Raw genomic sequence first — 27154 nt, 5'->3', positions numbered from 1 at the left:
TCTTGGTTCATTTCTGTACTTTCATTACAGCATATTTCAAACCATATGACAATCGTTTGTCAAGTCCATTCCTGTTCTTTGCTTTTTATGTGACAGTCAGTCAGGAGAGGCTCACGAAAACTAAGCTGAATATACTTAACGAGTCCCAGGAACAGGAAGCCCTGTGTACCACGCAGGGTCTCAGGTGGCAGTGCTGGGTTTCTGTTGGGAGGCAGAAGACAGGAGGAAGGAAAGTCTAGGACAGAGTCTTAATTGGAGGTTTCCTCAGAAAAGGCAGTCGGTAAAAGAATTTGCCTGCAATATGGAAGACCTGGGTTCAATCCCTGGGTCAGGAAGATCCCCTGAAGTAAGAAATGGCAACCCACTCCAGTATGCTTGCCTGGAGAATTCCGTGGACAGAGGAGCCTGGTGGGTTACAGTCCATGGGGTCACAAAGAGTCGGACATGACTGAGTGACTAATACAATCACTTTCAGAAAAGGTAAGGCAGGGTAAACATTTTAGGATTGGCTACTTTGAACAGTCTCTTCAGCTTTAAGTTATAACGTGGTCCCTAGTTATCTGATAGGAGGCTCTGGGATGATGAGGGTAGAGGGACATTGCATCCTGGGGTGTCCAGGTTGGATGGAGGAGGTATGGTCTGCCTTGGTAAGTCTACTTTATCAAAGGCAAGCTCTTGCCTGAGCCCTTTGCAATCTCTAAGAACTGGCTAGTTGCTGAAGGGCCAGTCTCCCTCCAGCCAGAAAGCGTTTTAAGATGTTAAAATACCATAATATACAGAAAACTAAAAATACAAGCAGTATAACTGCCAAACCCCAAACTAAAACCTGGGCTCTTTCCTACTAGGAATATGCTAGGCCCTGGGCTTTTAGCACAGCTTCTAGAAGGGCTTGGATTCCATGGATACATTGCTATGGTCTAGCTGACTGGTTTTCTACAGCTGGTTCTTTCTGATTAGTCAATGCCCTTCCCATTCTGGTTAGTGAATATTCTGAACATAATCCCATATTACAACTGCCTTCTATCTATTATCACAGCCTTGTGAGGTATGTATTATTATCTAAATTTTGGAGATTCACAAACTAGGCTCAGAGAAGCTAAATAACACACCCCAGTCACAGAGTACTCACAGACAGCAGTGAGAATCGGACGCTACATTCGTCCACACCAGAATCTGTATTCTTTTGTCACCATCACTTTGCCTTTTTCTTCTTTGTGTTTTCTTCTAGATTCACACATCCAGAACAGTTCATTGCATCCAACAAGCCTTCATTAAATAGTTTAATGAGTTAAAGTATAAGCAGCAGTGAAACTCAGGGACAGAGAAGCCTGGCAGGCTACAGTCCATAGCGTCACAAAGAGTTGGACATGACTGAATCGACTTAGCACAGCAGTGAAATCAGATAGTTTATAAACCTTTCCCACAGCTGATATACTCTATGGAACACAAAGGTGGGAGGGCTATACCTCCATTTTAACCAACAGACATCTCAGAGTAAGAACTTCTTACTTCATCAAAATGTAATCTATTCTTATTAAGAGGAGCGCTTTCATGACAACAGCTCCTTCTAACGTGCCTGCCGTGGAGTGTGCCCTGTGCTAAGAGTCTCATGTTGAGTATCTTATTTCATTCTCCTACGAATCCTGCAACGCAGAAACTGTACCTTTACCCCATTTTCCACAAGGAATCAGAGGCTCAGAAAGGGTATGTAATAAGATTAAGTGTTCAGAGCTGTTAGATGGAGTAAGGATCAAGAACAAGGTCAGACTCTTCAGACCTGTCCTTTGCACTCAGCCACACAACCACTTTCTTTCCTGCTCGGGTATCATTTGCAGGATGAGGGTACAGGCAGGAAATGGAACTTCATACTACCTGGAGGTCTCCGAGACAAGAAGGCGCTGCATCATCACTAAGTAGCCTTGTCGGTAATGGATTATTGTGGCTTCTGTCTTCCGGGCCCAATGGGAGGCTTGGTCATGGGCTCGGGACCCATCTCCTGCTGGAATCTTATTAGTGCTTCCTCTGCACAAATAAGAAGTGGTGTATTGTGTTAAATTGACTGACACAAACAACCATGCTTTATCCAGAAATAGAAAATGCAATTTTCTTCGGCAAAAGAGAACATAGGAAGTGGTGGGGGTTGAAATGTCATGCACGGAACAGAGGTTTGGCAGGGGAGAAAGGTTAAAATCAATCACTCTACAGGGAAAAAAAAAAAGGTCTGCAGTATTTTATAGTAATTATCTGCCCAAAGTCACACTATAGAACTGGGAGCCATTGCTACTTAAAAATTCTTTAAAAATGGAAAGAAGAAAATTCCCCCAACCCGTAATGTTAATATTTTTCATGACTCATTTGGAAAGATCACAGATATACTACTGAAAATAAAACAGAGAATACCATCTACGTATTCTCGCCTCTAGTGGTAGAAAAATAACCTTTTCATGTAAGGATGAAGTAGGGAGAAGCCAAAACTGCTCCCTCAACAAAAACCACTACCAGCATTTTACCACGGTGTCATGTACGCCAGAGGGAATTAAAATTAAAGTCAAAAATGAAGGATTAGCCGTCACTCAGGTCTTCTGGTCAACAGCCTTCTCTTCAAGTGTCTTGTCTATATATACTGCTACAGTCTCACAGATCTCAAATAACTGTATGACTTTCCTGGGATTATTCTGGGGTTGGTTTGTTTGTTTTTTCTGCAGCAAGGTTTTCCTATGACTTTCTACCTAAGATTATAAATCTTCCAGTTCCTACAACTGATGTTTTGCTCTAATCCCCATTGTTTTTAATTCTGTGACATTTTCCATTCAGACCAAAGGGAAATCATCAAGAAGAAACAAAAGCAGCAGAATATTGGCTTTTAGGGTCAAATACTAAGATACAGAGCAATACCGAAAGATTTAACAGATACAGTTCATCAAGGAATAGTGAAGATAAGTGCAACAGAACAAATGGTCTATCTCTGAGAAGACACCTCACATTCTGTCTGTCTGGCCCAGTCCAGGGAAAGACCAGATGATTTATGGAGATGCTGTTTCTTGTTCAGCTGAAGATAGAAGAAAGTAGGGACATTAGAGCAAGAGATGAGAATCAGAGATCAGCCTTTATTTATTTGTAGGTTGATTGGGTTGCTTTATGTAACACAAGATGGCAAACCGAAGAATTAAGTACAAACAGTGAGGAAATCATTTAAAAGCAGAAAGACATGTGGTGTGGTGTAGCCATGATTAGACCTGGAAGAAGAAGTGTTAGAGTAAGAAAATACACTGGTTCTATGTTTCATGGACTCAACTTAGTCATCATCTCTGAAAACCTACACACAGTCTGATTAATAATATTGATTTCTCACATTTAAGGCCTCTTCTTAGCTGGGTCTCCTCCAGAAAGTCACCTTTTCTATTAAATATAGAGTTCCTAAGTCATCTCCAGCTCATGTTCTCAATTCCTTTTTATTTTGAACAAGTCATACCACACCTTCTGCACTTTCTGAGTATTAAATGTCCCTATGAGCCTGTGTCCCTGATTTAGCATGTTGTGAAATGAGAGAAAAGGACTATAAAGTGCCCTGATCTCTTGGAAAAAATTAGTCTATAAAAGTTTTAGGTGTTTTGATAGAGATAAAAGAATTTTACCATTTAAGTGGATGAATCTTAGAGAATTTGAGTTTGTTTTTGGAAGGAGAATGATACAAAGATGGTATTGATGAAAAAACAGCATAGCTGCACTGCCTTGAACAAGTCAGTATATTCTCCCAGGGCCTCAGTTTGCTCATCTGTAAAATAGAGATGTTCAGCTTTGTGAGTACCCCTAGGTATCTTTCTGGGTTTCCCTGGTGGCTCAGTGGTAAAGAATCCACCTGCAATGCAGGAGACACAGGTTCAATTCCTGGGTTGGAAAGATCCCATGGAGGAAGACATGGCAACCCACTCCAGTATTCTTGGCAGGGAAATCCCATGGTCAGAGGAGCTGGGCAGGCTACAGTCCATAGGACAGCAAAGAGTCAGACAAGACTGAAGTGACTGAGCATGCATGTAGAGGTCTCTTTCTGGCTATAACATTTAGGAGGTTAATGAAGCTAAAATTAGAACTTGGGAGTTCTAGATTTTTAGTTATCTGCCTAGGACATTTTAAAGAGCTGTTTTCTCTTTGGAACTGCTGTCTGTGCCTGAGAGAAAAATTCAATATTCAGGAGACAAAAGGTGTCTCTTTCTTTGCTCCCCCCTCACTCAGTCCAGTCACTGGATAACAAAAGCCAAGGTAGTGACCATTCAAGGCAGACCTTTATTCCGGCCTCTCCATTCACTGGACTCTCACAATTATTCTGGTTTCTAAATAAGATGCTTCCCTTTTTCACCTCCAACACTTATCTTTCTGGTCAACCGTTTAAAGGGATGAAGCAAAAGCCATGCCCAGCAAGAAACTCCTGCAGCTGGCAGAAATGAAAAGCAAAGATCCGCCTTCACAGGTCAAATCTAATCGACACAACACAGATAATGCTGAGCTGAGAGAGAAAAGGCCGACTCCTAAGCAGCTGAAATTATAGGAGAAAACTATTTCAAGTTCCTTTCACCAAAAACTGTAACATACTTGTGTTTTTTTATCAGAGCCGCCTGGAACTCGTTGGCTTTTCTTTATTAATCATTTCATTTATTACTGAAAAGATTTGTTTTCAACTTGCTAAACAACTATTCCCTGATTAGCCGGAATATTCTTGCTCTTTTCAAAACCTGCTGTCATACTATACAGTGGTCCACCAGAGCCCTGGGGACAGCCTGAAACAAAGTTTCTTTTTCTCATTGTGGTCCGGGAGTTGAAGCACCCACCTCAATAGCACTGGAGTTATCTGAAAAGTCTCCTGCCTCCCTGGAGTCCCAGGGCTGCTTCAGAAAGAAAGTGACCTGGGATCTGCCATCTGGCAGATCACACACCGTGGAAGGCACACGGGGCTCAGCCAGATCTGGCTTCCTCCTCACAGTTCCGCTCAAAATGGGAATGGAAATGCCTGTCTGGGCAGCAGAAGCGTGGGCTGTCACAGTTGAGGCTTCTTCAGCCGTTGGGGATAGAACAATACTCTGACAGCTCAGTGCTAAGTCGCTTCAGTCATATCTGACTCTTTGCCATCCCTCGGACTGTAACCCGCCAGGCTCCTCTGTCCGTGGGGTTTCCCAGGCAAGAATACTGGAGTAGGTTGCCATTTCCTCCTCCAGGGCATGCTTCTGACCCAGGGATCGAACCCGTGTCTCTTATATCTACTGCATTGCCTGGCAGGTTCTTTACCACTAGCGCCACCTGGAAGCCTGAACTAAGGGTAGAAGTACTGCGCACGCTCAGTCGTGTCCGACTCTTCATGACCCCGTGGACTGTAGCCCGTCAGGCTCCTACGTCCATGGAATGTTCCAGGCAAGGATGCTGGAGTTCAAACGGAGGGCAAAATCTCTTATGATTCAATCTCAAAGTTTCGATGAAGGAGAGAGGCATGCTGGTGGACAACAGTGAAGGAAAAGGGTCAAAGGGATAGAACTAGGACACTGGATCCTCAAAGGAGGAGATGTTTTAAATGAGGGAAATTGGGGGGTGTCGCTGAGAAAGGTTTTGGAAATCAGGGGAGTGGCCACCCTCCTTCCTGGTGCATGAAATTGGCGGTAGATGGGAAAATCCACCTCCATGGCAGAACAACTTGGCAGAAACTATCCTGAGGAAGATGAAGATTTTAAATTCTGGCTGAATAGCATTTTGATGAAAGGTTGAGGGTAGGGGCTTCCCTGGTGGCTCAACGGTAAAGAATCTGCCTGCTGGGACTTCCCTGATTGTCCAGTGGTTAAAAATCTGCCTTCCAGTGCAGCAGAAGAAGGTTTGATCCCTGCCTGGTGAACTAAGATCTCATGTGCTGTGGGGCAACTAAGTCCCCCTGGGCCACAATTACTGAGCCTTTGCACCCCAACGAAGATCCCATGTGTAGCAAATGAGACCTGATGCAGCCAAATACATAAATATTAAAAAATAGAATCTGCCCGCCAATGCAGGAGACACAGGTTCGATCCCTGGTCTGGGAAGATCCCACAGGTGAAGCAGCAGCTTAGCCCGTGTGCCACAGCTCCTGAAGCCCGTGCACCCCAGGGGCCATGCTCCACAACAGAGGTCACTGCAGTGGGAAGCCTGTGCACCTCAAGGAGGAGCAGCTCCTGGAGAAAGCCCACACAACCAGCATAAACTAATGGTCCACATTCTAAAAAATCTTAAAAAAAAAAAAACAAGGTTGAAGATATAAGTAATTGTTAACAAAGCAAGGAATGGTTTTGAATGCAAAATGGAAAAAATCTGTAGGAGTCTTAGTATTTGGAAGAACCAGAGGTAAGGAATGGTAATCAGGGAATTTGGGCTTAAGAGAGGATGGACCATTTGATAGAAATAGAAGGGCACGGCTTGTTGGAAGTGATTAGCTTCACTGGCCTAAATCTGACCAATAAGCTAAACTTTTCAAAGTTCAAGAGAGAGAGTGGCAACTGCCATGCAATGACAAGTGTATGCGCTGGCGGGGGCAGAGAAGAGGTCTGTGGTTTATTTTTAGAGAAAACGAAACAGTACTTGGAGTGGACGGAGAGGACCATGCACGTAACTCCTAAAGAGTACATAAAACTCGACTCCCTGTTTCTGCTGAGCCCCCACGCTGCTGCAGTGGAGCTCGGCACCAGTAGGGAATGGGTCCGTGAACTCTCGCAAGGGGTTATAAAGACTGAACATACTACTCTTTCTGAGGAATACAAAATCATATTACTAAATTCTAACCTTGATGGAATTCTGCATTCAATAAACTTTCAACATGCTTTAGGAGAATAAGTAATAACCTGGGAGTCAGGAGACTTGATTTCTGGTCCCAGCACCTCGTTCACCCTTGAAGGAGAAGATTCCCAAATTTAATGCTGGTCCCTTCTCACCTCTCTGCTTCTCCAAAGCTGATTTTTGCTTCTGCCCTTCTAACAAATCTACTCAATCAAATCTACTTACTCACTCAAGTGAAGGTCACCAATGACTCCTTGCCACAGTTGCCATCTGTGGGTATTTTTAGTCTTAACATGGGACCCTTTTCCTCTCTTGGTTGCCCATGAACCAAATTTGCTTGTTTCTCCTCCACTAGAGCCACTCCCCAGCACTAAATTCTGCTAACATGGGACCCATCCCTCAATCATCTGAGTACCTCAGGTAAGCGTCTAAATAGTGTTCAAAAACTGAAATACTTTTTAAAATCACTAAGCCCCCTTTTTTTTTTTAATCTCTTCCAATTAAAAGTTTGGACTTCAAACTCTAAAACACTTAATTGCATGATCATCTTATAGTGGCTTTAAGGAGTCAAGAATTTAATTTGGAATCAAATTTAGGGAAAAGACTCATTCAGTAACAGAAGATTCTGAAGTCGGTTACATAAAAAGGATAAGTGAGAATATAGTCTCCTCTCCCTTTTCAAGGTCCCAGAAACAGACCGTCAGCACTTTCAGATTACTGATAGCAAAGCTGTGGACATGTAACACTCCTTGCTTAATAAATAGATAGGTACTAATGCACAGATACCTAATACATAGATGGACTAAAGTAATGGCTTTCCTGTCACCATTATCTCATTCTCTTTGGAATGTGATTTAATTTATTGTGGTATATATTGTAATAAAATTCAACTTTGATTTGAGTAAACAGAACTGTTCTTTTTAGCAGTATCTGCTTATGAGGCTTAATGATAATTATACAGAACTATTTATATAAACACATTAAAATGCTTCTGCTGTTTCTATGTCAATTCATTTGTCATGACTCGGTACATAATTCCTTACACTCATTCTTTTTAGAGTATAAAAATAACACTAATTACAATAAAATTAGAATAAAGTCAGAAAAGTAGAAAGTAGCTCTTGATCACACAAAATTTCAAAATTCAGGGGTATTAGATGATTCCTTGGTGTATTTCCTTTTTGGATTTCTCTTAAAATTGCTATTTTTTTTACAGAGGTTATCTAAGCGTATAGTTTATGTATAATTTTTGAAAAGAATGTATCATCTTCCCTGAAAATATTAATATACAATCAGAAAGGTATTTGGGATTAAATTGTTGCTTCAGAAACATATTTTACAAAATATATTCATGTGGTTTTTAAATATAAATCTTTAAATATCTTATTCACAGCTTACAGTGGTAATGTACCTTTTAAATAAAAAAGCAAAATAAAGTACTCAGAAAATTAATGCTATTTATCTCATTAAATTGATGTTAACACTACCAACACCTCTTCTCTCTCAACAGCTAAATCACCAAGTACAGATGCCACCAAAATCTCAGCCCCACAACCTCAGAGCAGTACAGGAAGAGCAGAGTTCATGTGGTAAGCTCTCCCAGGCCACTCTTCCAGACCTAACTGCCCTCCAAACCCATCTGCCCTCTAAACCCAAACCCACAGATGAGTGGATCCATCTCACAGTTCTAGCCCACAGGACAATGGAGTAAGACACAGGGCATGAACTTTCCCCATTAGACTGCTGTCCAAGGTTCTTTAAGACCTAAAGACTGAGGCTGAGATCCCTCAAGGGCCCACATGTCATACACCTTTGTCTCCAGTGACTAGCACTTCACAGAGCACTTGGTCAAAGCTGTCTTAGTTGCATAAAGGCTATGGTCAAATGATCAATTAAGACAACTTTCATTGCAAGTAGCAGAAAACACAAAAGTGATGATTTAAACAAACAAATAGGTATTTTTTATTTTTATATAGCAAGAAGTCCAGAGCAATGCAGTTGTTGGAGTTTGTTCAGTGGCAAAGCAATGTCAAGTTTGATGTCTCTAAAATTCTCTTAGCCTTCAAGATAGCTGTATTAGTTCCAATCATGAAGCCATGTTGAAAGCAAGAATGAACCTTGAAAAGTCCCTAAGGTGACTTCCAGTTAAGTCTCATTATCAGATATCACCTGATGCCCCTAGTTGCAAGAAGGCCTGGGAAAGTGATTCTCTTTCCTGGAGCTGGGGAAAAAAAAACACCTATGGATTCTGTTAACAAGGAAGAAGGAAGAAATGAACACCGGAGAGACAACTAGCAGTGTCTGCCTCAACAATATTCTTCCCAAATGTTTAAAGTCTAAATAAATACCCACTGAAAACAGTATAAGATAATAAAATCATATTCATTTCACTGCAAAGTTCTTTGTGGAGGGGGTGATCACGCGTTGACAAATGCTTTCAATGACAGTGATTTGGTGAACTGGTGGTATGAATACTCAAGGTACATGCCTTGAGTGATGAACTTAAGCAATCATGTGTCAGGACATCCTCTCTTGGTGTTGGTCGCTCAGTATACACTAGTATATATGAACTAGATAACCAACTAGTATCTACGCTAGTATATGAACTAGACAACCAATAAGAACCTATTGTATAGCACAGGAATCTATACTCAATATTTTGTAATAACCTGTAAGGGAAAAGAATCCAAAAAAAGATTATGTATATATGTATCTTGGAGAAGGCAATGGCAACCCACTCCAGTACTCCTGCCTGGAAAATCCCATGGATGGAGGAGCCTGGTGGGGTGCCGCCTATGGGGTCACACAGAGTCGGATACAACTCGAGCAACTTAGCAGCAGCAGCGGCGGTGTATATGTATCTCCATATATTTATGTATATTGTCTGTACTTGTGCTCAGTTGTATCCAACTCTTTGCGACTCCATGAACTGCAGCCCACCAGGCTCCTCTGTCCATGGAATTCTCTCTTTGGGAGTGGGTCTAATACAGGACAGAACTCCAACAAGTTGGATTTGCCAAAGTTAGCTGAATTATGAATGTCTTGTCTTGTTTGTTCTTAACATAGTTTAATATTTTAAAAAATCCGGAGGATTCAGAGTGGGATTTGGAGGAGACCCTTTCCAGCCTCCTTTTCATTACATCATGCAGCTTCTGCTGGAAATTTTCAGCAATGAGGAGCTTTCTAGTCTGTGAGGTGGCCCATTCAACTTTCGAATTCCTTGAATTATCAGAAAAGTCTTTCCTAGTTAAAACTGGGTTTTACCTCTGAATATTATAAACTCATTTAACACTGCTTTAACACTGTTTTCTAGAGTGGTCAGAATTAGCTTGGTTTTCCTTGCACAAGGGCTTCCGTGGTGGCTCAGATGGTAAAGAATCTGCCTGCAAAGTGAGAGACTTAGTTCAATCCCTGGGTAGGGACGATCCCCTGGAGAAGGGATTGGCTACGCACTTTAGTATTCATGCCTGAAGAATTCCATGGACAGAGGAGCCTGGCGGGCTACATTCCACTGGATATCCAAGAGTTGGACATGACTGAGCAATTAATACACACTCCTTGCACACTTGTTGTTTAGTCACTCAGTCATGTCTGACTCTTTGTGACCCCATGGACTGCAGCACGCCAGGCTTCCCTGTCCCTCACCATCCCGGAGCTTGCTCAAACCCATGTCCATTGAGCTGGTGATGCCATCTAACCATCTTGTCCTCTGTCATCCCCTTCTCCTCCTGCCTTCAGTATTTCCAAGCACATGACAGCCCTTTATATAAATCAACAAGATACCTGTTCTCTTAGTCAAACAATTCAGGCTCTAGGATTCTTCTTTAGCTGGCATAGCTTCCACAGCCCCCCATCTCCACCCCTTCTTCAACCTCACTGCCCTTTTCTGGGCACACTGTCCTGGGTTCAGCTCCTGCAACGAGACAATACTGTGGGTGGGATCTGACCACCCCAAGTAGGAATCTACAACAACCTTTTAGCAGCAAAACTCTGCCCTTTTGATTTTGGTCCACAGCTCTGGGCCTAAGAAGAATTATTTGATATCCTCACTTATCACACACACACATGTTCTCTCTCCTGACACATCTGCCAAGCAAGCCCTTCATAATTGCATCCAAGTCCCTAGAAAAAAAAAAAAAAGCTCAAAAGATTGGAATAATATGCAATGAGAACTTTCCGTTTAGGTTATCAAGCCATTAATATTTGGGTCAATCTGCTGTTGAACTCTTTCTCCATTTCATGTAAAGTTCTCACAATTTTCCTTTACATATCTCCACTCAGTAATTTAGAGCCATCATAAGCCATTTATTTGCCATGTTCTCCACCACATTCTAAACACTCTCTCAACATGTCCAACACTCTCACAACAACCAGGAGGTGGAAAAATGAAGGAAGGGTGTTAACATTTATGTACAATTACTAAATAACAAACACAGTGCTATGAGATTTATATACATCATCCCCTTCATTTCTCCTAGCCACACTTTGATGTTTTATAATGCCTTTTCTCCTTTTCAGAGATTCCAAAACAAAGTTCATTGTAGTTAAAAAAAAAAAAAAAAAATCCTTAAGATCTGTGTTGCTTTTTCTGATACCAAACACAAGGCATTTTTCCACATCAATTCTCCAATACCAGCTAGGTACCCAACAATCAATTCAATTCCAATAAAAAGTGCCCAGAGTTAGTGCAGACCCCACAGGTTAAGTGCTCAGTTCTATAAGACTGCCTCCACTTCAGATGCCACCTATAAATGGGGCCCTGAGGCTACCCACACTTCTGGCTGGTCAGTGACAGGTTAGGGTTCCCATTACCTCACTGTCAAGTCTGATTATTCCCTAGAAGGACTCACAGAATTCAGGAAAATGCTATACTTAAAGGATACCACTCAGGGATAGACAAATGGAAGAGATGCTTGGACAAGGTACGAGGAGGTGGGAGGGTGGTGAAGAACTTCTATGCAGTCTGCAGGCTGGCCGCCTTCCTAGTACATCAGAGTGCTCACCAACCTAGAAGCTCCCTGAACCCTACTGCTTAGGGGTTTTTATGGAGGTTTCATTGGGCAGATTCCCAGGTGGTGCAATTGGTAAAGAACCCACTTGTCAATGCAGGAGATACAAGAGATGTGGGTTCGATCCCTGGGTGGAGAAGATCCCCTGAAGGAGGAGATGGCAACACACTCAAGTATTCCTGCATGGAGAATCCCACGGACAGAGGAGCCTGGCGGGCTACAGTCCACTGGGTCACAAAGAGTCAGACACAATTGAAGGGACTTGGCATACACCCATGGCTGTTTCATTACTTTTGTCAAACTGATCAATTAAATGACTGGCCATTGGTAACCTAACCCAATCTCTAGCTCCTTTCCGTTCCCAGGAAGTTGAGGGGTTGAGGATAAAAGTTTTAAAGCACTAATGACCATCTAGGGCCTCCCTTCTCCTACAGGTCATCTCAGTAGCATACAAAACAGTAAATTCCAAGGGTTCTGTAGCTATCTTAGGAAAAGTGGGCAAAGACCATAGATTTATTTTTTATTACACCATAAGATCACATTGTTAGTGATGGTGTAGCTGTATTTCAAACTCAGGTCTGTGTGTCTCTGAACTCCATATTCTTCTAATAAACTTCCTTCTGATGAATCAAATCTTTTAAAAGTTTGAATGAAAGGCTATATTAGTACAAGATATTTTGAGATGTGCACCGAGTAGAAATATCCTGTGTCAAAGTCACATCATCTGAAAGCTGGTAATCAAGAAAATGAGGCTTGAGAAATTTGTTTTTCTTATTCTGAATAATCATGCTCAGCACTTTCATTGCATGTTTACCCTTCAAAGGCTAAAGCCTGTCAAACAGGTAAGGCTTTGTTCTCCCTCAATTGCTTGTTACTAACTGCAGGTTAAGATTCAGCTAATATTTCACAGTAACTTTCACATTTGTCATTCACGCAGAGATTCACCCACATATGCACAATATTGGGGATTTAAATATTGTGCTTTCCAAACACTCATTTAAAAGCAAAAAGACTGGTTTATCACATTCAAGAAATCTAAAACACTTAATGAGTAATATGAGAAAATAGATGATTACAGTCTGCGTTACCTGCATACCACAGAACACAGTATGCTCTTTGCAGGGTCTGTTCCTGTCAGCTACAAAAGTATATGGAAGACATTCTTGAGATGGAATTGGAGGCCTTGTGTGGTACTCAACTGCCTTAAGAGTTTGGTAAAATGACTAGCAGTATTTTAGTAATGTTTAGTAAAACAAAACAAAACAAAACAAAAAAAAACCTTGTAAATTTCCATTCCAAGTTTTTCATCAACAATTTATTTGAGCTCCTTGATGCTAATTATTAATAATGGCAGGCACTTTCCAGATCTCTAACTTTTGTAACTGAGTTCACAAAAGTTATCATATCCCCATTTTACAAGTAATAAAAATTGAAACTCAAAAGTTGAGAGGCAAACCACATGGAACCTGTGTCTTCTTCCTGCATCTCGCTATTCTAAACTCTCAATGCTCATTTCCTTAGGGAAGCTTTCTGGACCAATTCAAATATATTCTCTTGAAAAGGAGAGGGGAGAGTAGGAAGAAGGGAAACCAAGGAAAGACAGGGAAAAGAAGAGGAAAGGAAAGAATAGAGAGCAACGAGAAAAGAAGGCAGGGCAAAACAACTACCATAAACCAGCACATGTGGAGAAACAGCTCAATTTCTGACTGTTCTTCACTGTAGAATAAACGTCAGATTGACACTGTGTGGGTCTTCACTCTCACCCCAGCTATGAAGCCAGAAAGTAGAAGTACATAAGGTGGTCAGACTCCTTCCTAAATCAGTCTTCCTCTCTAATCAATCTGTATCTGTATGGAGAACAAAGAGACAGAACATGACTCTGCCGGCAATAAATACTGAAGGTCCAAGGAGCACGTTTTCTATGCACAAACCATGGTAGACTCTACTTTAAGGGCTTTATTAAAAATGAGAGGCTCTTCCTGTGACCTACTGGCAAGCAGCTGACCTTGATCCTAAACACTTTACCCTAATAGATTGCACACTGAAAACCCTGAAACCCTAACAGGACACCCACTGCAAACCCTGAAACCCCCAGTGATAACAAAGCATTCTAAGCCCAAGCCTCTGCAAATAGATATATGTCAAGATCCTATGCCAAACAATGGATGTGGTTATTTCTGCTTCCACAGTACTATAGTAGGCACCTGGCAAAAATGATAAGGAGAATGAAATCACAGTCCAGCATCACAAATGCCTTCTTGATATTCAATTTCCTGAGGCTTCCATGTGTATTTCTTAATCCAAGGCGACAGTCAGGATGCAGACACTCAAATGACAAACGGCTGAGCTAAACCTTGGTATGAGTTCCTTTTCAGAATCCGGCCAGATTTATGTTGGTACTTCAAACCCAATCCCAGAGCAGCTGCCATCTTTTGTTGTGGTCCCTTTCTGACCGATGGTAACAGTTTCAGTCATTTTGAGATAGTGCTTGGAAAAATACATCAACTGTGGTCTGAATGTTTCCTTCTCAAATTCACATATTGAAATCCTCACCCCCATGGTGATAGAATCAGGAAGTGGGTCCTTTGGGAGGTGATTAGGTCATAAGGGGTGAGGCCCCCATTAATGGGATTAGTGCCTTTATAAAAGAGGCCCAGAGAAATCCTGAGCCCCTTCCACCACATGGGGGCATACAAAGAAGGTGGAATCTGCAACCCAGAAGTGGCTCTGCACCCGAAAGTCATGCTGGCATCCTGATCTTGGACTTTCAGCCTCCACATCTGTGAGCAATAACTTCCTGTTGTTTGTAAACCAACTGGTCTACAGTATTTTGTTACAGCAGTCTAAACAGACTAAGACAACATCCTAGCACACATCTTGAGGAGGATGGGCAATCCCACACTCCCCAGTATCTCCCAGAGATTGTCTAGCATTCAATGCTTACTGATTGGTAGAACATACCAACATTCCCTTAGAGAAGGTGTCAGATAGAGAATGATGTAATGTGAACTTTGCATTCACATATTTCCATAAAACTCTACTTAAAAAAAAACAAGCTTTTCCATATGGGCATCTGTGGTTTCATTATAGTTTCAAAAAATTCAAGGAGACATTTCTCTTTCCTCATACTTTGGGCTAAATTCCTGTTGGCCCAACTGTACTTAAATAATCTGAAATTTATTCACCCTAAAACCTGACTGGCTCTCTGAGCACTTGGTTTTCCTCCAATAAACTTTTGCTGAGCAGCTACTGTATCATAGGTCTTGTGCCCTCTGTTAGGACAGACAGATGAACAGGACTCATTCCCACTCCTCCATTAGGTCGCTCACAATCTAAGGGGCTGGTCTGACCAACAGACAATTACAGTGCAGTGTGGAGATGCTAAAGTACAGGTGGTGAGGGGGGAGATTACAGGGTGGAGGGAAGTGTCAGTACATTAGCCTAAATGGGGTAATAAAAGCCTTTCTTGAAGTAAATTCAGGACTGAGCCTGGTCAGGGACTATAGCACCCTTTGGAGTAGCAGGCACTGAATCAATGTGATTGACTGATCCTACTAAGAAGTAACAATTAAGTACAGTATGAAAGTGAAGGCCGCTCAGTTGTGTCCAACTCTTTGCGACCCCATGGACTATACAGTCTATGGAATCCTCCAGGCCAGAACACTGGAGTGGGTAGCCTTTCCCTTCTCCAGGGGATCTTCTCAACCCAGGGATCAAACCCAGGTCTCCCTCATTGCAGGCAGATTTTTTTACCAGCTGAGTCACAAGGGAAGTGCTTTGACAATTAAGTAAAATATATTTTATATTTTTAATTGGTAAAATGATTGATACTGTGCGATAAAGAAGCCTTTGATTTATTGCTGGATGACCTTGGTCAAGTAAAACAGTCTCTCTAAACTTCAGTTTCCTCTTCTGTGAAACAGAGTTATAACGCCTGCCTCACAAGGCTATTTGGAGGATAACCTGGACACAGAAAGTCAACGACCTACATCAACTGCCACCAGCCAGTCGGCGAGGGAACAGATACTTCCCCTTTTCTGTTTAGGGGAGACTAGTGAATTAAGGACTGAAACAGATGCAATGGAATATGGTATCTTGATGTTAGTTGTTCAGTCCCGTCTGACTTTTTTGAGACCCTATGGATCGTAGCCCACCAGGATCCTCTGTCCATGGGATTCTCCAGGCAAGAATACTGGAGTGGGCTCCCATTCCCTTCTCCAGGGGATCTTCCCAACTCAGGGAAGATACTTTAGGTCTAAGATGATACCTAACATGATACCTTACATCTATGCAATCAGTTACAATAGAGCTAAGTAGTTGGGGAAAGCATGGCAAGGCAGTAACCATGCCTAAAAGTAACCAAAAGAATAACTGAGCAAGTGTCTGCTAAAGCAGAATCTGTGCTTTTTCAAGAGGTCTAAAGTCTCAGTTCAGTGGTGGTGATTTATACAAAATCCACTTGACTGGATACAGGAGGTCAACCTGGTAATCAAGTTGAAAAGCCTGCAATCGATATTTCTAATTCGGGAATGGTAAACAAAGGAATTGTACATAAGATGGATTTAATGTGCCACTTTATTGAGCAAAGGAAAACGATTTTTCTAAGAGGACCCGAAATTCAGCTCCTGCTTAGAGACTGTGACTATGCTGCAGAAAAAAGGAGAGTTATTCCCCAATTTTGCCCACATGTGCAGCGGCAGCAGAAACTGGCGGAAAGAGCCCTGAACTAGCCTTGAGTACTATTCCTGTCTCCATGCTCTCCTACTGTGGGCTCCCTGCCAACAACTGCTTTTGTGAAGCCACCAGGAGCTGCTGCTGACTGGCTGCATTTCCTTGTTCATCCAAAAGCTATATTTAGAGTGACAACCCCTAGAGATCTGGGGGACCCTGAAACAGGTCAAGGGATACCGTCCTGCTCTGATCAACAGTCACCTTGCAGGAAGCCTCTCATGACCCAGATCAAGAGAGCAAACTCAGTGTTGAGGGGGAAGGGTAGGTGGAGCAGAATAGAAAGAGAGACCTCACAGAGAAACAACATTATGTTTGTCCTAGAACTTGGTCTCTCCTTCACTGACCTCATTTCAGCCTAACAATTATGCAAAGTGGGTATTATCCGTGTTTCATGTTCTAAAATGATGGACAACTTGGTTAAAGTAAAAAATTAGAGATTCAAACCCAGGGCTCCATTGTCTCCTCCATGTCTTTCCATTGCTATGGCTCACTGCCTCTGTAGAGCGTCCTCTGGTGATTAGAGGCACACCTTGCCAGTCACAGTGATGTCTGACTCTGTGTGACCCTATGGTGGCTCAGATGGTAAAAAAAATCTGCCTGCAATGAGGGAGACCTCAGTTTGATCCCTGGGTTAGAAAGATCCTCTGGAGGAGGGTGTATTCTTGCCTGGAGAGTCCCCATGGACAGAGGAGCCTGGAGGGCTACAGTCCAAGTGCTCAGTCAGTCATGTCTGATTCTTTGCAATGCCAAGGACTGTGGCCCACCAGGCTCCTCTGTCCATGGGGAGAGGCCTGAAAAGCCCTGTCTCAGCTTCCTGGTTGTCAGGAATCCACCTGGTTTGAAAGAGACTCTGAGGCAATTGGGGAATTTCTGGGCCTGGCTCAATGATTCTAAGTACTACAGTGTGCTTGACAAAAATTTCAGGACAAATCCTTCTTTGGGGATATTAATCCTTTTAAGAGAGAGAATATCTATTTAGATAATAGATAGTTGTCTGTTGTCCTTTTCTCATAGTTCTCCTCTCTGTAGAACAGAATTGGTGAGTAATGTCCATCTTATAGTAAAATGGACCACCATCTTACAGGCTGGTGGAAAGTATTTCAGGAAAAATTGTAACTATTAACTCTTTTAAAGGGAAAAGAAATATAGAATGGTAGACTTTCCATAGATGTTAACTCATTGGTTCCCAGAGGAATTGAAGAAACAAATATTACCTCCATTGTACAGAACTGTAAGAAGTTTAGTGACTTACTTAAGATAAAATGGTCAACATGAACCATGCTCTGACTAGATATTCGATCCTCAAAAGGCATGTCTTTCTCATTAAAACACTCACTTTCTAATTATCTCAGATAACAAACTCCTATCAGAAACAAGAAAAGGGTGGAGGTGATATAAAAGTGGGCTTCCCAGGTGGCACTGGCGGTAAAGAACCTGCCTGCCAATGCAGGAGATGCAAGAGACATGGGTTTGATCCCTGGATCGGGAAGATCCCCTGGAGAAAGAAATGGAAACCCACTCCAGTATTCTTGCCTGGAGAATCCCATGGACAGAGCAGCCTGGAGGGCTACAGTCCATATAAAGATACTGTCTTATTCTGGATAAGACTTGAGTAGTAAAAAAGAAAAATGCTGTATCTCCTATGAAAGAAATAGAAGCAATCATTTCATCCCAATGGAAGGGAGGTGGGATGGCAGGGAGAGTGGTGATACACAGGAAAGGCTTGTGACATAGGCAGCAACTGAATTGAGTTTTGTGTGAAAGATGTCAAGCATTCAGATCAGGAATTCAGGCAGTGGAGTGAAGAAAGGTAGGTTGCGGGAAAACTGAGGAACCTAATATTGCTCGAGCATGGGTTGGTTTCATGACAGCAAAGAGTGGAAGACAGTGATGGAAAGGTTGACATGGATGATCTTAAATGGCCAATCTAGATTAAAAAAAAAAAAAAGCATGAGACCTTTATTCTGCTGATTAGTGGAAACACTGAAAGTTCTGAGCAAGGGATAAAACGATCTAACCTATCCTAGCTGGGTTTATTGTGAAGGGCTGACTGAAACGGCGATGGACCAGAAACCACTGAGGAGACATTTGCCTCAACACAGCTGTGACCCAGCAGGGGCCCTGCTAGGGTTATATCACTGGGAATACAAAGATGGGGTGAAATGCTAGGGAAACGCAGAGGTCGAACACTGACAGAACCCAGTCACTGACCAGTTGGTCAGGGGCTGAAATCTAGAGCCCTCATGAGGGTTTGAATCCAGCTAACTTAAAGGATAATGACAGAAATAAGGAAGATAAAAGGGGGAAAAAAACAACCAACCAGGAAGAGGCACTGGTGTGGAAGGGAACAGTGTAAGTCTTGCACATGCTGAGTGGAAGTTCTGAACGATCATTCAGATTGAGACGCTCAGTAGACTAGTGGTGACCTGAAGTAATCTGGAACACGGGAAGCAAATCAAAGCTGGAGACCAGGGAACCAAAGCACACGGAAGATAAAAGTGAACAGAACAGCCGATGGAGAGAGACAGGGTCAAGTGCAGAAACCCAACAGACCCGCAAAGAACACACACTGAAAGAGACCACAGAAGAACAGGAAGAGGCGCAGGAGAAAAACATGAAGAATGCGGCGTCACAGGACGGAGGGGCTGAGAAGGACCAGCCAATTGCATCAAATCCCACAAAGACATAAAGGAGGATGTGGGTTAAGACTGAACTATTAGATGAGTTTCTGGTGGTCTTTGAGAGCAATTTTAACAGAGCTGTGTGGGCTTGCACCAGATTGAAAGAGGTTGCAGAGAGAGAGTGAGCAGGAAGTGGAGGCAGGGAAAGTGTAGGCTACAACTTTGGGGAAGCAGACAGCCTGAGGCTCATCGCCAACCATCTGGTTCTAAATTACCTTTCCAACTTTATCCACCAAAAGAAATCATCTTCTCCATATAGCCCTGTCACTTGCCCATCACCTGAGTATGCTGACTCTGTGCAGGTCCTGTTCTCTTTCCTCTCCACACCTTCCACTTCTCTCTGCCTATCTTCCACATTTTTTCAAGACTCAGAATATGTCCGAATGCCTTCACGAATCGTTCTCCACTATTTTACCTTGACTGATTTCTCAGGTCTCAGAATTGGTCAAGTAACTAGAATAATAAGAGACTATGCCATTGCACTTCACTATGAAGAATTTTACCTTGTTATTTAAATAACTTACATACAAATTCGGGGACTCAAGTCTCCTTACGGAACACAAAGTAAAATTTATCAGCCTTTACACTGTAAAAGTTCAGGCTCTGACAATGGAGTTAGGCAACGGATGAAGGAGGCTTGAAAGAATGAAACAAAAGATGATTCCATCAAAAAATGATGGAATAGAAAAATAAGAGCTATAAAAATAATCTGTATAAAATACAAACACAGTAATACAATTAATGAATTAGGAAAAGAGGAAGGGAGGAGGTGTGCTAAATCCTATTGCCATGGGGAAGAATAGATAATATAGGATGTTTATCAATATATGGGTTTTAGTGCTGTGATCCTAACTACCAGAAGATCTAAAAACTGAAGCAGTTAGAAGAGGCTGTCTCTGGTAGTGAGGCTGAAGTGGGGAGTGTCGAGTGGCAGGATAGTGGACTGTAATTTGAAATCAGAGTCTGCTTTGCTATTTTAATATTTTTCTTGCTTTTACCATGAACATGCATTACTTTGATAATCAAATATAAATAATTCCGTGTATTTGTTTCATTTTAATGTAGCCTGGCTCCCCCTACACTGTGAGCTCTTCCACGGCAGGGATTTGGTCTTTCATATTCTTTACTGGGCTGTTGTGTCAGATGGTGCAGGAAACAGAAGCCCACCCGGATAAACCGCAATCCGTAAACAGTGGCTGGAGTCTGGTTTCGCCCTTTGTGGGCCCTTGACTGCAATGCGCAGGCTGGACCACATCTTTGCCTAAACGGCCATCGATCACAAAACCCAGAGGAGTGCTTTCATTTGTTCATGATGTTTAAACATAGTTAATATACAACAACATTCAATTTCTATACATCTAAGTCCATTGGTGAACCCCGAGCCAAGCAAACCTGAGAAAGACATGTGGCTGGTCCAGTTTGGATGCTTGATGGGCTTTTGCACTCCTTCTCTGGTCTCATCCTATCAGAGGGCAGGAGGACACTGCCTCATTGTATCAGAGTTCTCATTGCAAATCCATCTCTGCAAGTGATCAAAGTTCAGGTTTTAAATCGGCAACCCAAGCCCATAATACCTCTAAGGAGACTGCTCTCCAGCAATACTATTTGCTAGATGTGTTTCTGTGTCATCTCCCTCTCTAAGCACTCTCTACCAGGCTACCCTGTGTTCCTTGGGGCACAGAGGTTGCTGGGAGTGGGGTGATCGTCACTTGCTGGCTCTTTAGTGGGAACTAAAACGTCCTGGTTGTATTAGGACTAGAAGCTGGCCTCCCATTGGGCTGAAGTGTAGCGTCCTTATGTTTCCTTTCTCATGCCCACCCACCCACAGCTCCCTGTTGCTTTTCCATGTGGCTAATTCATACCCAGTGCCATGCAAGTTTCACTCGGCACATCACAGACATTCAGATACTTGTTCCATGTATAGTGAATTGATACAAATAAAGTACCAAAATACAGGAAACTACCTACCATCAACAAGCCCCTCCACATACACACCATTAAGTTGTTACTGATTGATCTAGATTCTGTTTCCTGGAAACAAGAAAGACTTTCCAAGGTTGAAAATGGATTTTCTTTAAAGAAAATAAAAAAGAAAAGCAACTCTACAACAAAAAAAGGAATTTTAACATGTGTTGAATTAAAAATATCATCTATGCCATATGTTATAGAGTGAAAGGTCACAGGTTGCTTACTTGTGTTGTTCGTTATTACTTTTCTTTATTTTGATAATTTTGGGTCTGCACTTCAACTCCTAAACTGATGGCAGAGGCAGGGAAGCAGCCCGCCCAGGAAAGGCTTTAATATCTGACTGGTAGTAGGAGAAGCAGAAGGGAGATGGCACGACGAGTCAATGTAACAGTGCTATTTGCACAGGCGGGTGCAGGTGTGGATGGCTGACCTTTAATCCAAAAGACAGTCTCACTGAGGACGGAAAATAGATCAGTCTGGCAGGAAGGTTTCAGACAGTTGTGCCAATGGAAGGAGAAAGGCTGGCACTAAATTGTATAGGAAGCTGCTGACCAGAAAAACATGGCCTCCAAGAAAAGGGAACAAAACCATCAGGTCTCCAAATAAACTTCCTGCCACAGGGCTGGACATTGGAATGGTAGATGTCGGGAGAGATCTACATGGTCAAAAATTTAAGGACACAGATCTAGCAACGTATGGTAATTTATATGCCTTAACTTAGTACAGTTTGCTTTTCTGCCCCAAGATAAATTGCAGTATTATCATTAAAAAGAATAACCTGAATATAAAAAAATTTGAAGTCCAAAAATTACTGCATACCAGGCCTCTTGCAAGGAACCTGCCTTCATTATCTAATTCTCAGAGCACTACTGAAAGCAAATTAACATCATACTCATTTTATAAGACAAAAACACAATGGTTTAGGTAAGCAACTTAAAGAACATCCCTGTTCCCCAAAAGGAAAAATTGAAACCTAAAGCCTTCATATGACAAAGCCAATGCTCTTTCAATTATAAGAAAAGAAGACTACAGGATAAAATAAATTTGAATTTGCTTCCAGCTCTATTGCTTACTGGGTGACTGACCTTGAGCAAGTCTGTTCTGTAGTCGCACTACCTTATTCCGTAAAATGGAACTATTAGATTCTCCCATTAGCAGATTCAATGAGGTTAAATTGAGATAATTTATCTTAAACACTCTGCAAATTAACTGGTCATAGTATTCAATAAAACACTAGACAAAAACGTCTTTCTTTCTCATAAGCAATCTCAAGAAGTATAAATATTTTATCATTTTAATGTGACTTTTAATTATTTCAGTGGTAATATCTGTGTGTACACCTACATATCCTAGGTGTGTGAAACCAGGATAATGTATGAAAACAAAAGGGGAGTGGATTCTAGAGAACTTCGCTACCGACGAGATGCCTAAGGACACAGAGAGACAAGACTCATCAGTGAGATGCTTTTAAAGAGGAAAAATGCAAGCCACAAGGAATTGGTCAAGGGGGAAATGAGGAACAAAGGAAGAAGTACTTGGCACATCTTTGAGGAAAATTAGGAATTCAAATCCATCTGCTCAATTTCCGACAAAGTTACAAGAAAAATTCAACAGAAGGCTAGGTCCGCTCTAATAGCTGGATAAGAATGAAATACAAACTAGAAATATCACTTGGCATTATAAAGCAGGCCGGGGTGGCACCAAAAGAACCAACGTGTGCCCCCAAATGAGGGGGCACACATCCCCAGGACAAACCCCGAGAAACGCGGGAGAAGGGGGCATGATCAAAAACGGGAACAGGATTTGCCATTTCCTCTGAATGCTGGACTTCCTGCTTTTGTAAAATGTTGAATGAGGCCTGGACTCAACTACATTCTGCCCTTTGATTTCCATATGCCCACTCACATGTCTGTTGCTTTTAACTGCCAAGAACATAAGCCATCAATTACCCGGGAGAAAAGTCAAAGAAGGATCTTTTTTCTCCTGTATCTCCCAGCCTGGAGTGTGCAGAAAGGAACTGATGGTTACAATTCACTTTTATTTCTGTCTGATAGAGGAGAATAATGGTTCTCTTCTCAATTCCTCCTAGTTCCTTTCTAATTAGCTAAAGAAAGAGCAATGCATCAGTTCTAACATTTTAGAAAGAAAACAGGGCCCTCAAGTTAAGAGATACCTCATTCCTCTATGTCTTGATGATTTACAGTTTAAAAAAAAATAACTGTTAAGAATTTTTTGAGCAGTTTCAGGTTTACGGAAAAAAATGATCAGAAAATACAGATATTCTCCTCCATTATCTTCCCCTATTATTACCTTGCATTAGTGCAACATATTATTTACAACTGATGAATGAATGTGTTATGATTAAATGAAGTCCACAGCTTACATTAGTTCATTCTTTGGGTTTATACAGTTGTCCGGGTTTTGACAAATGTACACTACCATGAACCCACCGTGAATCCACCGCTGCAGTATCATACAGAATGTTGTCCTAAAAAGTCTCCGTGCTCCACATATATTACCTTCCTGCTCTCCCAGCCCAACCTTTGATTTTTCTTTTCCACTGTTGCTATAGATTTGCCTTTTCCATAATGTCAGATAGTTGGAACTACACAGTATAATTAGACTGGCTCCTCTCACTTAGCAATAGGCATTTAATGTTCCTCTGTGTCTGTTCATGGCTAGTTATAGGGATTTTTTAACACTCTCCCTCTGAATAATAGAGTTAAGTAAGTCACATACATCTTAGAGTTGAAAAGTCAGCAAAATTACCTCTGACATTCAGGCTAGAACAAGTTGAAGCCATAGAGATGTTGCACATTTCCCCTCAGTTTGTATTTTATGGGGTAATAATTTCTCACCAGGAAAAAAAAAAAAAAAAACCCTTTCTCATATCACCCTAAACTTCAGGAATCCATATGGATATCCGTGAGATAGCATTGCTCTTTTTCTCATCAACAAGCATCTACTACTGAGCAGCAATTGTGTGCCAGACTTTAGGCACCAGGGGTTTCAAAATGTGTAAGATTCAGTCCTTTCCTTAAAAATCTAAATGTCTGTGGGCTTCCCTGGAGACTCTGCCTACAATACAGGAGACCAAAGTTTGATCCCTGGGTCAGGAAGATCCCCTGGAGGAGGGAATGGCAACCCACTCCAGTATTCTTGCCTGGAGAATTCCACGGACAGAGAAGCCTGGTGGGCTATATAGTCCATGGGGTCACAAAGAGCCAGATACAACTGAGCACGATATTTTTTGCATTCTTCCAATGTAAGCATTTTTTTTTCCCATGCTAATCCTCTTCCAGGAAAACTGCAATCATTCCTAGTTGCCAAATGTACCAAGTCAAAATCTTATGCCAAGCATTCCAGGTTCTACTGTATTCAACTTACCTAAATCAACTTACTGAATCATTATCCATCATTTCCCAAACAGCACTTACAACTGTCACACACTCATGAAATGAGGACCTCTTTTCTGAAGGGATGTTTCTTAAGCCAAGATTATGCTCTCAGGTCACCCATCTGCTAAGACACACATGCTGCCATCTGGTGCTCATGACCATCATCCTGTTGCAGCTCCAAGCTCTCGGATCGCATCGCACCACCGCAGGCTACACGCCACTGCAAACGACATGCTGCTCTGCACTCCAGACCACGAAGGCATGGGAACTCTCTGAACCTGCCCACATCTGCCTGGGCACCTCCTGCAGCCATTCTAACCTACTAGCCCATGACTCTGGCCACCGCGGTTTCACCATGAGATTTCCTTACCCCCTAGGGCTTGACTTCCTGGAAAACAGGATACTCAAAAAAAACAAAATCTCCAGAACTGTAAGGAGGTGTATCTGTGCCTTGCAACTGCAGCATTCAATTATGAATCCTGAAATGTGAACACTGTCTAGCCTATACTTCTGCATATAGGCTATAACAAATTTATCCTAGGAGAGGAAACATGGAAACTTCACTAGTGCCCGAAAAGGAACATGACCAATTCAGCAGAAAATAAGCACAGTTATCATATTTCAAAATATCACTTTATTCTGCAGGTTGAAAATTCTAGTTTTGCTTCTGTTTTGGTGAATGAACCAGAGACCTTACCAAACCATGGTCAGTTTGAATGTCTCTAGTCACCCTTCAACGATATTGTATCCTTTCTCCTAGAATCCCAGATCTTATGACTTGGCTGGAGAGGAGTGGGTGGATATATTTAGAAACATTCAATAATTAAAATCACTTTCTACTTACCTTCTGCAAACATATCTTAATGATAGAGTTCCCTTTAATTTCATTAAAGTGCAGTTTTAATGAAATCTGTTATCTCAGCTTCTTTTAAGGAGATATGTTCCCAGTAATTATATTTTAAGGGGGCTATCTTTTCTTTCCATTGCTTACTGAGAACACACACACACACACACACACACACACACACACACACGTTTGCTGTGATCTCTCCAAAAAGAAGTGAAGGAAGAGTGAAAGAAAGGGAGCAGAGTGGGCAAGAGAAAGCTCCCAAGAGAAGCTGTTAGCTCTTTTCAAGTCCTCAGGAACACAGAGCATTAAACAAACACACGTTCTTAGCTGTGGAATCTTTACATACACTTAAAAATCCATGACCCACTTTCAAGAATAGTTCCTTGGACTCTGCTTTCTGTTCAGGGTCCCACCATCTTACTGACCCCTTCCAAGTGGTGCAGAGGTCACTCCTCCAAACTTTTTCTTGAAATGGTCTTGGTTCAATAGGAAAGACTGATTTACGCAAAGTTGCTTGCTTACCTTCTGAAAAACACACACATACATGGGAAACAGAAATGGAGCATTAATAAGCCAGCAACACCTGTAGATCTACATGTGCAAGCCAACAACCTTCTTGCTCGCTAAGGGGCATGGTCCAAAAGACAGTCAGACTGTGCTGGGACCTCCCTGAGAAAGCAGCAGAGTCCTAAGGGGGCATGGAGATCAGAGTTACAGGCCCTGAAGGGCGGCTTACCGCTGGCAATAGCAGCCTCCAGGTTCTGTCAGTATATACGATCAGTGACTGCAACTGGTCTTGGTTCCAGCTTCCCTTTGGACTTTGAGACCTGATAAAAGTTTATGAGAGATATAAATAGTGGGTAACATTTTTCCCTTACAGCTCGGCTTGGAAATTCCTGGTGGATGCTGCTCAGTAGTCATGGTAGCGTTGGTAGCAGTGGCGGTGGCGATCATGGTAATAGCAGTAGTAAGAGCAGCAGCAACACTCACTGTTGTATAAAATGAGCACACGCAATTCTTACGTCAAATCTGAGACACGGCTATTTATAACAACACTCTCCTACCAATGAAGAACCTAAGGCTCAAAAAGAGGGTAAGTGACTTCTCTGAAATCACCTACTTTCACTAAATGGCAGAGCCAGAATTCAAGCTCGGATGCTAGTGTCTAAATACCTAAGGTCGTCTCATGAAACTGTCCTATAAGAGGATGAACTGTAGGATAAAAAACCATTATTTCAGTCTCTGATTAAACATACACTCTATTTCAGAGAAGGCGTGTGACTCTTGTTTCATTAGTATTCTGTTTATAAAATTACTACTCAATAAATGGCATCATGATACCTAGCATTCTCTTTGTGGTATTGGAAAACTCTGGCACAAAAGTTATCATTAGCCCCCCAGTACCCTCATATGAATTTCCATTTTCTTTTCACATTCAGTTAGATTCAGGTTTATCAAAGAAACATTGATCAAATATCACCAAGCTCACAGCACTATATTAAGTGCCACCCATGCACATTCTTATTTAGTCCTATCAGCAGATGAGGACAGCTGCATCACTCCCATTTGCCAAAAGAGGCAATGAAGGAAAAAGAAACTTATTCATCCATTCCTTCACTGCTTCAGCAATTCATTTATTCAGCCAATATTTATTATGTTATATACCTGGTACTATCCCAGGCATTAGGAATGTGGACATGAAAAAAACAGACCAAGGTTTAAGTCCAGAAAGAT

The sequence above is a fragment of the Bos indicus x Bos taurus genome, chromosome 8 (assembly GCF_003369695.1).
Source record: "Bos indicus x Bos taurus breed Angus x Brahman F1 hybrid chromosome 8, Bos_hybrid_MaternalHap_v2.0, whole genome shotgun sequence".
Classification (NCBI taxonomy): domain Eukaryota; kingdom Metazoa; phylum Chordata; class Mammalia; order Artiodactyla; family Bovidae; genus Bos; species Bos indicus x Bos taurus.
This window is presented reverse-complemented; position numbering follows the sequence as displayed.